This window comes from Cyprinus carpio, unplaced genomic scaffold, assembly GCF_018340385.1.
Source record: "Cyprinus carpio isolate SPL01 unplaced genomic scaffold, ASM1834038v1 S000006552, whole genome shotgun sequence".
NCBI lineage: Eukaryota > Metazoa > Chordata > Actinopteri > Cypriniformes > Cyprinidae > Cyprinus > Cyprinus carpio.
In genome coordinates, this window is record NW_024879215.1 from 828,826 (window position 1) to 844,157 (window position 15,332).

General features: G+C 39.0%; 1 pseudogene; it reads right to left on the reverse strand.

Moving 5' to 3' along the window:
* Nucleotides 1–8,275: 8,275 nt before the first annotated feature.
* LOC122143980 lies at nucleotides 8,276–11,173 on the reverse strand (annotated as a pseudogene).
* Nucleotides 11,174–15,332: the final 4,159 nt, after the last annotated feature.

Consider the following 15,332-nt stretch of genomic DNA (forward strand, 5'->3'; position numbering starts at 1 on the left):
AAATTAAAGCTAAACAAATATATTAAAAAAAACGAGAAATATGACAAAAGCACATGAGAAAATTATTAAAACAAACAAAAATTACAAATATTGCCTTGGCAATTAACTGAAATACAGTGAAGTATAAAAATAACTCAAACTTAAAGTGAAATAAACAAAGCTAAATAGAAAATAGCTAAAGCACATAATTACTAAAACTTACAAAAATTAGAAATGTTGCATTGAGGACTCACTGAAATATAATACTAAAATGACTAGAACTGAAATAAAATAAAAAAAAATACACAAAAACCTTTAAAAATGACAAAAGCACAGAACAAAATTATTAAAACTTATGCTTAAATTACAAATACTATCACGGTACTGGTTTACTACCATAAAAAAAACTAGCGGTTTAGCAATACTAATAAATGTTTATACGGTTTTGTTTGAACGTCACCATTATAGTAGAGTATATCATTATTAAAAGTTTATGCCTATGTGTTTTGTAATATTACAAAACAGGACAATGTATTATATTTACAGACATGAGTAATAACAGCTTTAAACCTGTCGTCAAACCACCTGTGCATTAATAAAACCGCCCATATTTTCTCAGATTTATGTACAAATGTAAATTCGTTGCTCGTTACAGGAAGTAAATGCTGATGCCAGAATGTCAGGTACACTCCTCAAATGTGTGGCTCAAAGCACTTTGTCCCTCAAACATCTAGATGATACTTCAGTATACGTCTCTTTAAGACTTAAACCCTGGTGAGTGATGTGTGTTTGAACCCAGCAGACACTCACCGCTCCTCCATCCTTGATGGTGATTTTCTCTTCGCCAGTAACAAACTGCGATTCACTCGCTTCTTCTTTTTCTGGGTCATATTATCATCCTAGTTCTTCACACCAGGTTCAGATCGGCTTCCCGTTTTCACGCAGATCGCATGTGTGGACGATCGGTGGGATGATACAGAAGAGAGAAGAAGAAAGGGGGGATTTTGAGAAATTTCCGGGCTGTTTTCCGTCCATTCAGTTTCGCATCACGTGTACACACAGCAGCCATTTTCCCGAATTGAGACGCATGGTGTGCGTCATGACGTCGGCATCATTCGATTCCGCCTGGCCACGCCCACACACGTGGTCAAAACACGAGTTAAGAGTAATTAAAATACTTTCTTGCTTTTTCCAGTATTCTTAAAAAGTAAAGTGTATTGTAGTAGTCTATATTTATTATATAAGCATTTCCATGTTCATTTTACTTTTTCCTATAGCTTTTTAAACTTGATTGTATTATCTTTTTTAATTGTCTTTCACAGAAATGACTCTATGAAAATTATAATACTATAATTATAATACTATTATAATAATTATACTAATTATACTACTATTATTTGTGTGTGTGTGTATATATACAGGTGCTGGTCATATAATTAGAATATCATCAAAAAGTTGATTTATTTCACTAATTCCATTCAAAAAGTGAAACTTGTATATTATATTCATTCATTACACACAGACTGATATATTTCAAATGTTTATTTCTTTTCATTTTGATGATTATAACTGACAACTAATGGAAATCCCAAATTCAGTATCTCAGAAAATTGGAATATTGTGTGGAAAGGTTCAATATTAGAAGACACCTGGTGCCACACTCTAATCAGCTAATTACCCTCAAAACACCTGCAAAGGCCTTTAAATGGTCTCTCAGTCTAGCTCTGTAGGCTACACAATCATGACGAAAGACTGCTGACTTGACAGTTGTCCAAAAGATGACCATTGACACCTTGTAGACAAGGAGGGCAAGACACAAAAAGGTCATTGCAAAAGAGGCTGGCTGTTCACAGAGCTCTGTGTCCAAGCACATTAATAGAGAGGCGAAGGGAAGGAAAAGGATGTGATAGAAAAAAAGTGTACAAGCAATAGTGATAACAGCCTGGAGAGGATAGTGAAACAAAACCCATTCAAAAATGTGAGATTCACAAAGAGTGGACTGCAGCTGGAGTCAGTGCTTCAAGAACCACTACACAAAGACGTATACAAGACATGGGTTTCAGCTGTGCATTCCTTTGTGTCAAGCCACTCTTGAACAACAGACAGCGTCAGAACCGTCTCGCTTAAAAAGGACTGGACTGCTGCTGAGTGGTCCAAAGTTATGTGCTCTGATGAAAGTAAATTTTGCAATTCCTTTGGATATCAGGGTCCCAGAGTCTGGAGGAAGAGAGGAGAGGCACACAATCCATGTTGCTTGAGGTCCAGTGTAAAGTTTCCACAGTCAGTGATGGTTTGGGGGTGCCATGTCATCTGCTGGTGTTGGTCCACTGTGTTCTCTGAGGTCCAAGGTCAACGCAGCCGTATGCCAGGAAGTGTTTAGAGCACTTCATGCTTCCTGCTGCTGACCAACTTTATGGAGATGCAGATTTCATTTTTTCAACAGGACTTGGCACCTGCACACAGTAAAAGCCAAAGCTACCAGTACCTGGTTTAAGGACCATGGTATCCCTGTTCTTAATTGGCCAGCAAACTGCTTGACCTTAACCCCCATAGAAAATCTATGGGGTATTGTGAAGAGTGAAGATGCGATATGCCAGACCCAAGAATGCAGAAGAGCTGAAGGCCACTATCAGAGCAACCTGGGCTCTCATAACACCTGAGCAGTGCCACAGACTGATCGACTCCATGCCACGCTACGCATTGCTGCAGTAATTCAGGCAAAATGAGCCCCAACTAAGTATTGAGTGCTGTACATGCTCATATTTTTCAGTTGGCCAAGATTTCTAAAAATCCTTTCTTTGTATTGGTCTTAAGTAATATTCTAATTTTCTGAGATACTGAATTTGTAATTTTCCTTAGTTGTCAGTTATAATCATCAAAATTAAAAGAAATAATCATTTGAAATATATCAGTCTGTGTGTAATGAATAAATATAATATACAAGTTTCACTTTTTGAATGGAATTAGTGAACTAAATCAACTTTTTGATGATATTCTAATTATATGACTAGCACCTGTATATATATTATCTTTTATTGCCTTAATCATTTAAACAATTGAGAAGACAGTGATAAAAATTACATTTTATAAAAATGTCTGTCAATTTCAGCAAGTCAAGAACAAATTTATACTCACATGCATTATGCATTATGTATGTTATGGTCTCTGACAGACAACATGTTGAAGCCACTCAGACTACCATTTTCTGCTTTAGTCAAAACATCCGTTAGTGTGGGATTTCCATGAAATGCATGTATTCCTGGAATCCTGCTTCTCAAAAGTTCTGCTGTGTATTGTGCATGTAATTTTTTGACAGACATCAATGTCATGTTATTCATATGATGTGGATTTGAAAACAGATGGATTGTTAGGTAATAACAAGTGATTGATGCCTGTGAGTGTTATATTAATGTTTTTGTTCTAATATTCCAACTGACAGCCACCCTAAGTTTTTGATGGACATGATATCATGTGTGAGGGCTAAGAAATTTAGATTTTTGGGCATTATAAAACATCCTGGAGGTGTTTGGACTCCTGCTTCTCGTAAGTTCTGCTGTGTATTGTGCACATTATATTTTGACAGACATCAATGTCATGATATTCATATGATGTGGATTTGAAAACAGATGGATTGTTAGATAATAATCATTTATTTATTATCCGGCAAGTATTCAGTAAAGATGCGGCGCTGCTGCATTGTTGTTAACAAATATTGCAGGGAAAGAGAACATCAATGCGTTTAGAAAACCATGTAAAATTAATGAAACTGAAACCAAACCATTCACACAGGACAAATATTTTGTGCATTTTTTAGAGGGTCATCTACCGTTTCACTCGTGTCTCGCACAAGAGAACCGCATGTTTAGAAAGCCATGTAAAATTAATGCAAGTTCAACTTTGAAAAAACATATCTCTAGACTAAATGTAGAGAGTTGTGCGCTTAGCTGAGCGCATCTCAGGGTCTGCTCTCCCCTCTCTGCAGGACATCTACCTCAAACGCTGCAAAAAAGCAGAGCTGTTAAAATAATCAAGGACTCCATTCACCCCAGTAACCATCTTTTCACTTTGCTGCCATCTGGTAAGCGTTTCCGTAGCCTGATGTCAAAAAACTGAGAGACTTAGGAGGAGTTTCTTCCCCCAGGCCATCAGGCTCCTAAACTCAAAACCAGCCTCTTAACATCTTCATGTCTCCACTTAATATTCACTTGCTATCAGTAAGACAGTCATCATTCACTACCTCACATTGACATACTGTAAGTGTCAAACCTGTTTGCACATTTGCCTCTTGTGTACATTCCTGTGTATCTTATTATTTAAGACTACAGTTTACTTTCATGCACATTATTTCCACTATATATATTTAATTCTACAGTATACATCTCTCTTATATATTTAATATTTTTATTCTTATATTTTTATTGTTTACTTTTTATTTCATTCTTCATAGCTATATTTATGTATATTTTTCATCTGTGTTTGTATTCTTTAATAATTGCACTGTCCATGGAGCGGACCTGACTCACATTTCACTGCTGGTTATATATGCTCTATATAATTATGAACCTATTAGTATCAGAAATTGATTTGAATATACAATGAACAATACAGGCTCCCCCCACCCCACTTCAATTGCTTTTTTTTTTTAAATTAAAAATGTACTCCATGTAATTGGCTTTCGGCCCTTTGTATTAAACTATGAATACATACATGATGCTGTTTTGTTTATAGTTGTTTAAGCAACTTAAGTAATTATAATGGCTTATAAACATTATTTTAAACATTATCCACTTTTTTATAGATAGTCATGTTATCTTATGCTCAACGCACCCTCTTGTGGCCTCAGGAGAAAAGCCAAAAGCTTTTCTTTACACTAACTGAAATTATGCATTTTATGAATATAATATTTAAGCACAAAATTCGAATTTAGTTTTTCAGCCATTTTGACAGCCCTAGTGGTAACCTGGTGTCCCTTGTGGTGCATGTCCATTAAATCACAAATGCCAAACATTAATGTTAACTTTATTTTGCATTGAACAAAAGGATGTTTCATGTCTCTGCAGTACCATGCACACCAGAATCTGAATTCAGTCCCAATGACAGATCCCTTCATGGTGAATATTCTTGATGTTGGAAATATTTACAGGGCAGAGGTGCCTCACAGTCCTCTAAAACATATTCATATTTATAACATACTACATACAACATTTACTACAAACAAACAAAACAACAGACCACATCACATAAATACCACACACATTACAGTTTCTGTCATGTAGAAGCTTTAAGAAATAAATAATAAATATGTAATGAACACCTACAATTTTAGGTGCGGTAATGTAATGAACACTTTTTTTTTCTCTGCCATCTCTGTAAATTTTCTATTTATTGCAAGAAATAATCTACTGCCAGTATGAGTCTGACAACTACGGTCAACGAAAAACTGAATTTACAGGCATGACAGGCATCCAATACTGCAACTTTTCTCTCTTATTTTTGCACTTCTAAAACCATGTGTTGAGCCATTCACACATTGACATGCTACATTATATATGTATGTGCCAACTGCTGGTGTGAACACTCTGCGTGATTTCACATAAGACAAACCAATATGTGCCAAAAATGAGAAATGCTGTTTTCTTCTGTGAGATGTTCTTGGAGGATTGATGAATTCAGTTACATGTCAAGTGTATCCGATATGTCATGACTCTGATTTTTGGCATTATGTGACTTTTGTTGTTACAGAAAACCATGACAATCATATTAGAAAAACAACCCTCATACAGGAAACCATGACTTTTGTATAGTAGGAACAGCCAAAGACCAAACAACATGGCATCTGAACAATCCTCAGAATGGAAACCATGTTAATGAAAGCAACTGTCAGATTAGAAACCATGGCAACTGTGTCATAGGAACAACTGTCAGTCTGGAAACCATGGCAATTGTGTTAAATGTACATCCCTCAGAAAGAAATCCATGGCAGCTGAATTACAAGAACGTGTTTCAGACTGGAAACCACAGCAACAGCGTTACAGAATAACTCTCAGACTGGAAACCATGGTTACTGTGTTACAGGAACAACCCTCAAAAAGAAAAACCATGGCAATTTAGTTACAGGAACATTTTTCAGGTTGAAAACAATGACAACCATTTTACAGGAACAACCCAAAGATAAGAAACCATGACAACTTCATTACAGAACAACTCTTAGAATGGAAACCATGGCAACTATGTTACAGGAAAATCTGTCAGATCAGAAGCCATGGCAGCGGCTTTATGGAATAACCCAGATTGGAAACCATGGCACGCCAGTGTTACAGGAACATCCCCTGGCAACAGCGTTACAGAGCAACTCTCAGAAAGGAGACCCTGGGCAACAGTGTTAAGGAATAACTCTTAGACCAGAAACTATGGCAAACATCGTTTACAGAACAACCCTCAGACTGGAAACTATGGTAATTGTGTTACAGGAACATCCCCTTAGCAACAGCGTTACAGAGCAACTCCTCAGAAAGGGAGACCATGGCAAATAGTGTTAGGGAGATAATAACTCTTAGACCAGAAACTATGGCAACATCGCTACAGAACAACCCTCAGACTGGAAACCATGGTAATTGTGTTACAGGAACATCCCCATACATGGCAACTACAGAACAACTCTCAGAAAGAAAACCGTTGTAATTATATTACAGGAACATCTGTCAGACCAGAAACCATGGCAACAAACGTTACAGAACATCCCCCTCAGACTGGAAACCATGGCAATATTGTGTTACAGGAACATCCCTGGCAACAGTGTTACAGAACAAACTCTCAGAAAGGATACCATGGCAACAGAGTTACAGACAACCTTCAGACTGGAAACCATGGCACTGTGTTACAGGAACATCTGTCAGACCAGAAACCATGGCAACAACGTTACAGAACATCCCTCAGACTGGAAACCATGGCAATTGTGTTACAGGAACATCCCTGGCAACAGTGTTACAGAACAACTCTCAGAAAGGAGACCATGGCAACAGTGTTAAGGAATAACTCTTAGACCAGAAACTATGGCAACATCGGGCACAGAACAACCCTCAGACTGGAAACCATGGTAATTGTGTTACAGGAACATCCCTGGCAACAGCGTTACAGAACAACTCTCAGAAAGAAAACCGTTGTAAATAATATATGGCAGGAACATCTGTCAGACCAGAAAACCATGGCAACAACGTGCTACAGAACATCCCTCAGACTGGAAACCATGGCAATTGTGTTACAGGAACATCTCTTGGCAACAGTGTTACAGAACAACCTCTCCTGAAAGCGATACCACAGGCAACAGAGTTACAGAACAACCCTCAGACTGGAAACCATGAAGCAATTGTGTTACAGTGCAAACATCTGGTCAGACCAGAAACCATGGCATACATAACGCTACAGAACATCCCTCAGGACTGGAAACCATGGCAATTGTGTTACAGGAACATCCCTGGCAACAGCAAGTACAGAGCAACTCTCAGAAAGGAGACCATGGCAACAGTAAGCAAGGAATAACTCTTAGACCAGAAAACATATGGCAACATCTTAGCAGAACAACCCCTCAGGACTGGAAACCATGGTAATTGTGTTACAGGAACAACCCTGGCAACAGCTGCTATGCAGAACAAACTCTAGAAAGAAAACCTGTAATTATATTACAGGAACATCTATTCAGGACTCAGAAAACCATGGCAACAACGCTACAGAACATTCCCCAGACTGGAAAACCATGGCAATTGTGTGTTACAGGAACATCCCTGGCAACAGTAAAGTTACAGAACAACTCTCAGAAAGGATACCATGGCAACAGAGTTACAGAACAACCCTCAGACTGGAAAACCATGGCAATTTTGCGTTACAGGAAACATTCTGTCAGACCAGAAACTATGGCAACAACGCTACAGAACATCCCTCAGACTGGAAACCATGGCAATTGTGTTACAGAACATCCCTTGGCAACAGCTGCTACAGAGCAACTCTTTGAGCGAGGAATTCATGGCAACAGTGTTAAGGAATAACCTTAGACCAGAAACTATGGGCAACATCGCTACAGAACAACCTCTCAGACTGGAAACCATGGTAATTGTGTTACAGGAATATCCCCTGGCAACAGCGCTATAGAACAACTCTTGTTGAAAGAAAACCGTTGTAATTATATTACAGTGAAACATCTGTCAGGAGACCAGAAACCATGGCAACAACGCTACAGAACATCCCCTCATACTGGAAACCATGGCAATTGTGTTACAGGAACATCCCCCTGGCAACAGAGTTAGCGTGAACAAATCCCCAGACTGGAAACCATGGCAATGGTGTTAGGCGGAACATCTGTCAGACCAGAAACCATGGCAGCAACGCATACAGAACATCCCTCAGACTGGAAACCGCTGGCAACTGTGTTACAGGAACATCCCTGGCAACAGTGTTACAGAACAATCCTCATAAAGGAAACCATGGCAAATAGTGCTACTTAATAACCCTCAGACTGGAAAAACCATGGCTATTGTAAGTTGTTACAGGAACGATTCCTCAGACTGGATGTCTGGAAACGTCCATCTGAAAAAATAACAATGTTCAGATGGGCCACTACATGCAACAGTGTCAAAAACTGATAAAAAGGATGTTTACAATCTAGAAAAGAAGCGTTATTATAGTAACTTGAAGAAGTTTTGATTGTTTGATGTATTATGCATCACCTCATCTCTTTGATGGCAGCAATGCAGGGAATTATGAGGCGGAATGAGCAGATGTGGATGACTGATAGAACGCTCTGGTGGTAGCTACGCTTTCAGGACTGCCTTACAAAGCTACATCTGCAGTCCTGTTCATCATTTTCAAGTCTTTTTCTGCTGTTTGTTTGACCCCTGGCTCACTCTCTCTCCGGCCCCTCAGCCTGAGTTTACAAGAGGAAGTCGAGCAGAGCCGCCGTGGAACTCAAGGGGTTTGTCCATGTAACAGGCGCGGTCGTGGCTCCTACCAACTTCTACCCACGGTGTGATGAGGCAGCTGAATCCTCAGCCTCTATGGGATTGGGCGCCTGACATTGCGTCCAACTCATCCATATAACCACCTAGTGTAGGAATCTGGTCATACAGATGAGAAGTGAGAATTAAAAACATTAAAAATCAAGGAATTCTTGTGTGTGAGATAAATCAAAAGAAATGACTTACACCTGGATGTCGCGGTACTGCTGTGGGGTGATGCTCGGCAGATTTTAATGGGGCGAAGGGCATTAAAGCCGCAGCTGCTACGCTGTGTTTCTGGAGGAACTGCATGGCGTGAACAACCGCCTCATAGATGGGTTTCAGTAACACTATGCCAGCACACCCAGGAGACTCCAGAAAACGCCTAGCAGGTCCACGCGCTCTGATCCGACTTTTTTACCGAATTTGAGTCCCAGAATTCCCCAAAACCTGATGAGAAACAAGACTTATTTATGCATCTGTTTTATATGTTTTGAACATATAAAAATTGCATTTTAAGCAACATTAATAGCGTGAATTATAAGTACCGGCAGGTCGAGAGCCAGGGCCTGGTAACGGCTGGGAGGCCAGCAGGGCGAGGGTGCCCAACTCCTCCCAAGGTTTTAGAGGGTGAAGGCTCTGACCATGAAGAAGCACCAACCAGCTCTATTGGAGAGGAGACATCGTTATAACTGTACAGTTATATAAGCGAGAGGTCCTAATACTTGTTTGCTGAATTTTGTAAGTTCAGAAATCACTATAGTTACCATAGTTTTCATTAAAATAACCCACTGTCTACCTGTTCATCTAACTATCAGAACCCCTCCAAGCAATTAGCCAAATGCACCAATACTAATAATTTTTTTGCAGGTAACCATCCACACGCTTTCTGAATTTCATGTGAGACAGCAGCGAATCAGGTTTACTTCGGCAAATTTACTAAATAGATTGATTCTGTGAGAAATCATATTACGGACTTTGCAAGAAATTTCCTATGCTGACAACTTGTAAGAGAAATCTTCAATATTTTCGCACACAGCCTGACTAAGATACTTGTTGTTGCAAAGCAAAAAGCAATAACAGAATAACTCACTCAAACATAACTATTACTATGAGCAAACAAAAAGTTGTTTCTGAAAAGGGGCCTGAGTTTCAGGTCTGAAAAACCATATTTTGAGAGAAGGTGATTATGTTTGACAAGATTTGATACACAACAAGTGAACTTATCTGTCCTACACAATGGTTCTCTTGCAATCAGAACACAAAGGTTTTTGCAAGGTAATTCGCTAGTGAGGACGGGTTATATTCATAGAAACGCAATATAATATTGTGAGAATGCAAAGTTTCTCTGTGAACAATCTTTTACAAGAAGAAAAGGCAATAAAGCTATGGTTAATTATTGTAGGGATTCTAGCGCAATGCCTCGTCTCGTCCATAGACTGTAAATGTAGATTTTTAATGGGTTTTTTTAATGGGAACAAACTGAAGAACTAATCAGTACTTTAAGACTTACTGCATGTAAATTTATCCCTGCTGCTAATAATGATGTGGTCTAAAACTAGGGGTGCCCTAGACGCCCCATCTTTTTCTCGGGACTCCGTTCCTGTAGTTTCAGCTAAGCATTTTAGTGTCCTGACTTATTTAGAAAAAATCCAGTTTTGTCCCGTATTTCCAAATTTCTGTACGACTGGGTGATAAAAGCAGGGTAGTAGATGGTGGTGGGTGAAAAACCAGAATATATGTCAGTATATTACATAATTATGGTCTTAAAGGGACAGCAGCCTAATTAAATACCTGTCTGTCTCACAAACCTACGGTAGAAGACAAACGAGTTGATTTAATATTTAATTTCTATCTATTGTACATATTGTATATAACTATGAAATCAATCTGAAATTATGAAGTAGCCTTACCGGGGCACTATCCCCTGTCGCCCAGCGCTGTCCATTGGCAGAGCCCTCCCTGAAAGAAGAGCGGCGGGTCCCTGGGCAGCTGTCGCGGTCCTGACCGTGTGTTGTTGATGTTCGGCGGCGGCAGGCGGCGAGGAGAGGCGGCGATCAGCCCCATCCGCCTGGCTGCACCTCCAGAGACGGCTCCATGCCTCCCCTGCCGCATGGAGGGCATCAGCAGATTACAGCAGCACTGTGGCCAGCAGCACCAGCCCCAAACCACTCAGACGCATGGTGGAAGAAATTCATCAGCTGCATGTAAACCCATCATTACAGCAAATAAAACATTCACACTCGGTTTTGACAAACACGAGGAACAACCCTTTCATTATCATTAACCACAGCAGATTAAACCCCCAGGGTCCATTTTAACCCCGGGGACATTTTTAAAAATAAAAAAATAAAAAAAGGGCATAGGGTAAAAATTTGCACAAAACCCCGAATTTTTTTTTTTCGGTGCTAAAATTAAATAACTTTGGGAAAAAAAGCCCAAGGCTCCCGGGCCCCCCCCCTCCGTAAAGCACAAAATACAAGCAGTGGGCTTTGAAAAAAAAAAAAGGTAAAAAAATAAATTCCCAAAAATTTACTTTTCATAAGCATTAAACCCCCTTTAAACACAAAAAATTCTTAAATAACGGGGGGCCCCGGCTTTTACGGCCCTTTTTGGGTTTACAAAAAAAAGTTTTCTAAAAATTTTTTTTTGCCCTTTTTTTCATATGATAAATTTTTTTTGATTTTTATAACTGAAAAAGGGAAAATTTGTTTTAAAGGCATTGGCAAAAAAACTAAAGCAATTTTTCTGTTTTCCTTTTTAAACCCCGAGGGGCCCTTTGGGGAAGTTGGGAAACCATTGGGCGAACCCCCCCCCTTTTTTAGTTCCGGGAAACAAATTTGGGGTTTGCTTTACCCCTTTTTTTTCCCCGGTTTGGGGGGAATTGGGGATTTTTTGGGGTAAAATTTTTCTTTTTAAAATTTTAAAAATTTTTTTATGTTTCTAGCCCTTAAAAATTGGGATTTAATTTTTTAGGCTTTTTTGGGGGAAAATTTATGGGGGAATCCTTTCTGGGAAAAACCCCATGTTTTGGGTTTTGGCCAACGGGCAGGGGACTTCCTTTTTTTTCCCCAAGTTGTTTTTCCGGGGGGGCCCCGTCGGGGGGGTTTTGGGAAAAAATAAACTTGCCCCTTTTGTTTAACCGGGACTCCCCCCGGTTTCAATTCGTTTTTTAAAAAATTTTAGTTTTACCCCGGCCCCCTTGGGTTTGGGGGAATCTAAAAACCTGGGCCTTTGAGAAGGGGGTTTAAAAACCCACACGGGGGAAAGGGTCCTGGGGGTGTTTGCACTGGGGTCTAAAGGGTTTCAGTAGTCACCCTTTTCCCCCAAAATTTTTTCCAAATGGTTTTTGGGGAAATATTTTTTTTTTGTTTTTAAATTAAAAAGGGGGGGCTGCGTTTTTTTTGGGGAAAGTCTGTTTTACATCAAATGTAAGTTTTTAAAGTCCCCCCAAGGGCCATTGGGTTAAGTGCTGCCATTTTGTGCGGATTTTAAGAAAAAAAGGTTTTTTTTTTTTTTTTTGTAAAAGTAAATTTTTTGGCCAAAATTTTGGGATTTTTAAAATTGCATCTACCCCCCAAAAAATTTACAACGCAAGCAGCAAACTTTGCAAAAAAAAAATTTTTGGGTCAGTCCCAAAAATTTTGGGCCCTTTTTTTTTTTGGGAAATTTTAAATTTAAATTTTTCATAATAATAAGACATGTTACTACATTTGGGAAAACCCCAAACCCCGAAAAAACATGGGGATCAAGAAAAAAAAAAGAAGGAGGAACAATTATATTGTTTCCCTATTTTCTAGAAAAAAAAATTTTGTGCTGAATGCGGGTTTCTCAGAGGAATATTTAGTGAAGTTTTTTTTTTTGAAAAAATGAAAAATTTGGGGAAAAAATATTTTCATCTATCTTCTTCTTCATTTTTCTATCTATCTATGTTTTTTCGTTGTCTATCTGTCTGTCTTCTATCTGTCTTTCTGTCTTCTATCTCTTTTATCGTTTCTATTGCTGGGTTTTTATCTGTCGTTCTTGGGGTTTCATCTTTATCTATTTTTGTCGTCTATCTATTTGTCTGTCTCTCTATATGTCTCTGTCTGTCGTCTGTTTCTATCTGAATCTATCTATTGTTTGTACTGTCTTCTATATGTCATATATGTCGATTTATTTTTCAGCTGTCTTTCTGGTATCCTACTGGTCTATCTATCTATCTATCAACTATTCTCGCTCTATCGTGTCTGTCTATCACATAACATCTACTACCTCTCTATTGTCTGTCTGGTCTGTCTGTCGTCTCTCTATCTGATCTTCTGTCTATCTAACGGTCTGTCTGTCTGTCTACTATCTGTGTACGCATATGTCGTCTGTCTGTCTGTCTGTCTGTCTGTCTGTCTTCAGTAACGGTCTGTCTGTCTGTTTTTATCTGTCTGTCGTCTATATCAGTTGTCTGTCTGTCATCTGTCTCTCTGTCTGTGTCTATCTGGTCTCTCTGTCTGTCTCTCTATCTACTGTCTGTCTGTCTCTATCTATCTGTCTGTCTCTCTATCTCTATCGTCTGTCTGTCTCTCTGATCTATCTATCTATCTATCTATCTTCTGTCCGTTCGCCTCTATGTCTATTTATATATATATCTTTCGGTATATCCTCTATCTGGGAGATCTATCTAGCCATCTCTCTCCTCCTCTCTAATCTGTCTGTGCCTATACACTCACTCTGATCTCTCTCTCTATCTGTCTGTATGTCTGTTCTAGCTATCTGTATGGTCTTATCTATCTAGCTGTCTGTCCTCCTCTATCTGTCTGTTTTGTCTGTCTCTGTCTTGATCTGTACTGTCGCTCTATCTGGTCTGTCTGTCTATCTATCTGATCTGTCTGTCTCTCTGTCTGTCTATCTGTCTAAATCTGTCGTCTGTCTGTCTATCTATCTATCTATCTATCTCTATCTCTATCTATCTCTCTTATCTATCTGTCTAGCTGTGGCCCTATTATCTATCCCTGTCTGTCTATCAATCTATCGGTCTATCTCCTCTATCTATGTCCCTATCTCATCTGTCTCTGTCTGTCTAGTCTATCTAATCTATCGGTCTCTCTCTCTGTCTCTGCTTCTGTCTCGCTGTCTCGTCTGGTCTCTCCCTCGTTCCTTTTCTCTGTCTTTCTGTCTTTCTGTCTGGCTCTCATCTGGTCTGTCCTCTCTTATCTATCTATCTGTTGTCTATCTATATCCTGTCTGTCTATCTGTTTCTGTCTGTCTCTCTGTCTATCTATCTATCTATCTATCTATCTATCTGTCTGTCTGTCTGTCTCTCTGTCTATTTATCTGTCTGTCTGTCTTTCGGGTCTATCTCTATCTGTCTAGCTATATCTATCGCATCCATCTCTCTCTCTCTCTATTCTGTCTGTCCTATCATCACTCTCTTCTCTCTCTGTCTGTCTATCTATCTATCTGTCCTATCCATCTCTCTCACTCTCTCCTCTCTCTATCTCTCTCTATCTATCTGTCTCTCTCTCTCTCTGTCTATCTATCTATTACTGACTATGGTACACAAGGACAACAATTGTGACTACAACAAAAAAAGAAAAAAAAAAAAAGGCACAACTTGGCCTGGATCGTTTTACTTTTTTTTTCTAGTCAGATAAAGAGAAAAATAAGTGCCATTGTTCAGCAGAGCCGCATGTAATTTTGTACCAATGACGTATTGGCTTAGACATGTGGATGCCATATTGCAGTGCGAATCCCAACAGTCTGAGCCACAGATTTCAGTATTATATTCACACACAGCAACAAACACATTGGAAGATCCCAGAGCAAAGGCCCCGCTGTGGGTCCGAGAAGAGGGGGAGAGAATAAAAGGAGTCTGGATGTCTGGTTTGAGTTATAACACAAGGCGTTCTCTGTGCTGTTGGCCCGTAATGTTCCCTTTGGCACCATCGACTACCCCCTCAGAACTGGAGCAGGATCTAGAAACCAAGAGCTGGAAAAAACTAGAGGAAAAGTAAACTAGCTAGTGAGGATGAGGGGAAATCGACATTTAGAAACAGATTCCTAAATAATGTCTCATCAATTTTCAATGTTTGAAGCAAAATTTCCAGTTTAAATACAATAAACCCCATCTTTTTAACATGATTTCAGGACTCTACTGGAGTTACTCCGTGAAAACTACAAAATTACAAGCAAGTGATTCTTTTTAAATATGAAATTTATTGTAAAAATATAAAACGAACACTTTCAGAACAATTCACTTTACTGAGTCACCAAACATCTGATAGAATTCAACCAGAAAGCAATTGATCTTGTATAACTGACATTATACATATCGATCTGGACAAAACAAACAGAATTTGGTATGAAAATTCTATTGTATGAAAATAAAAATGA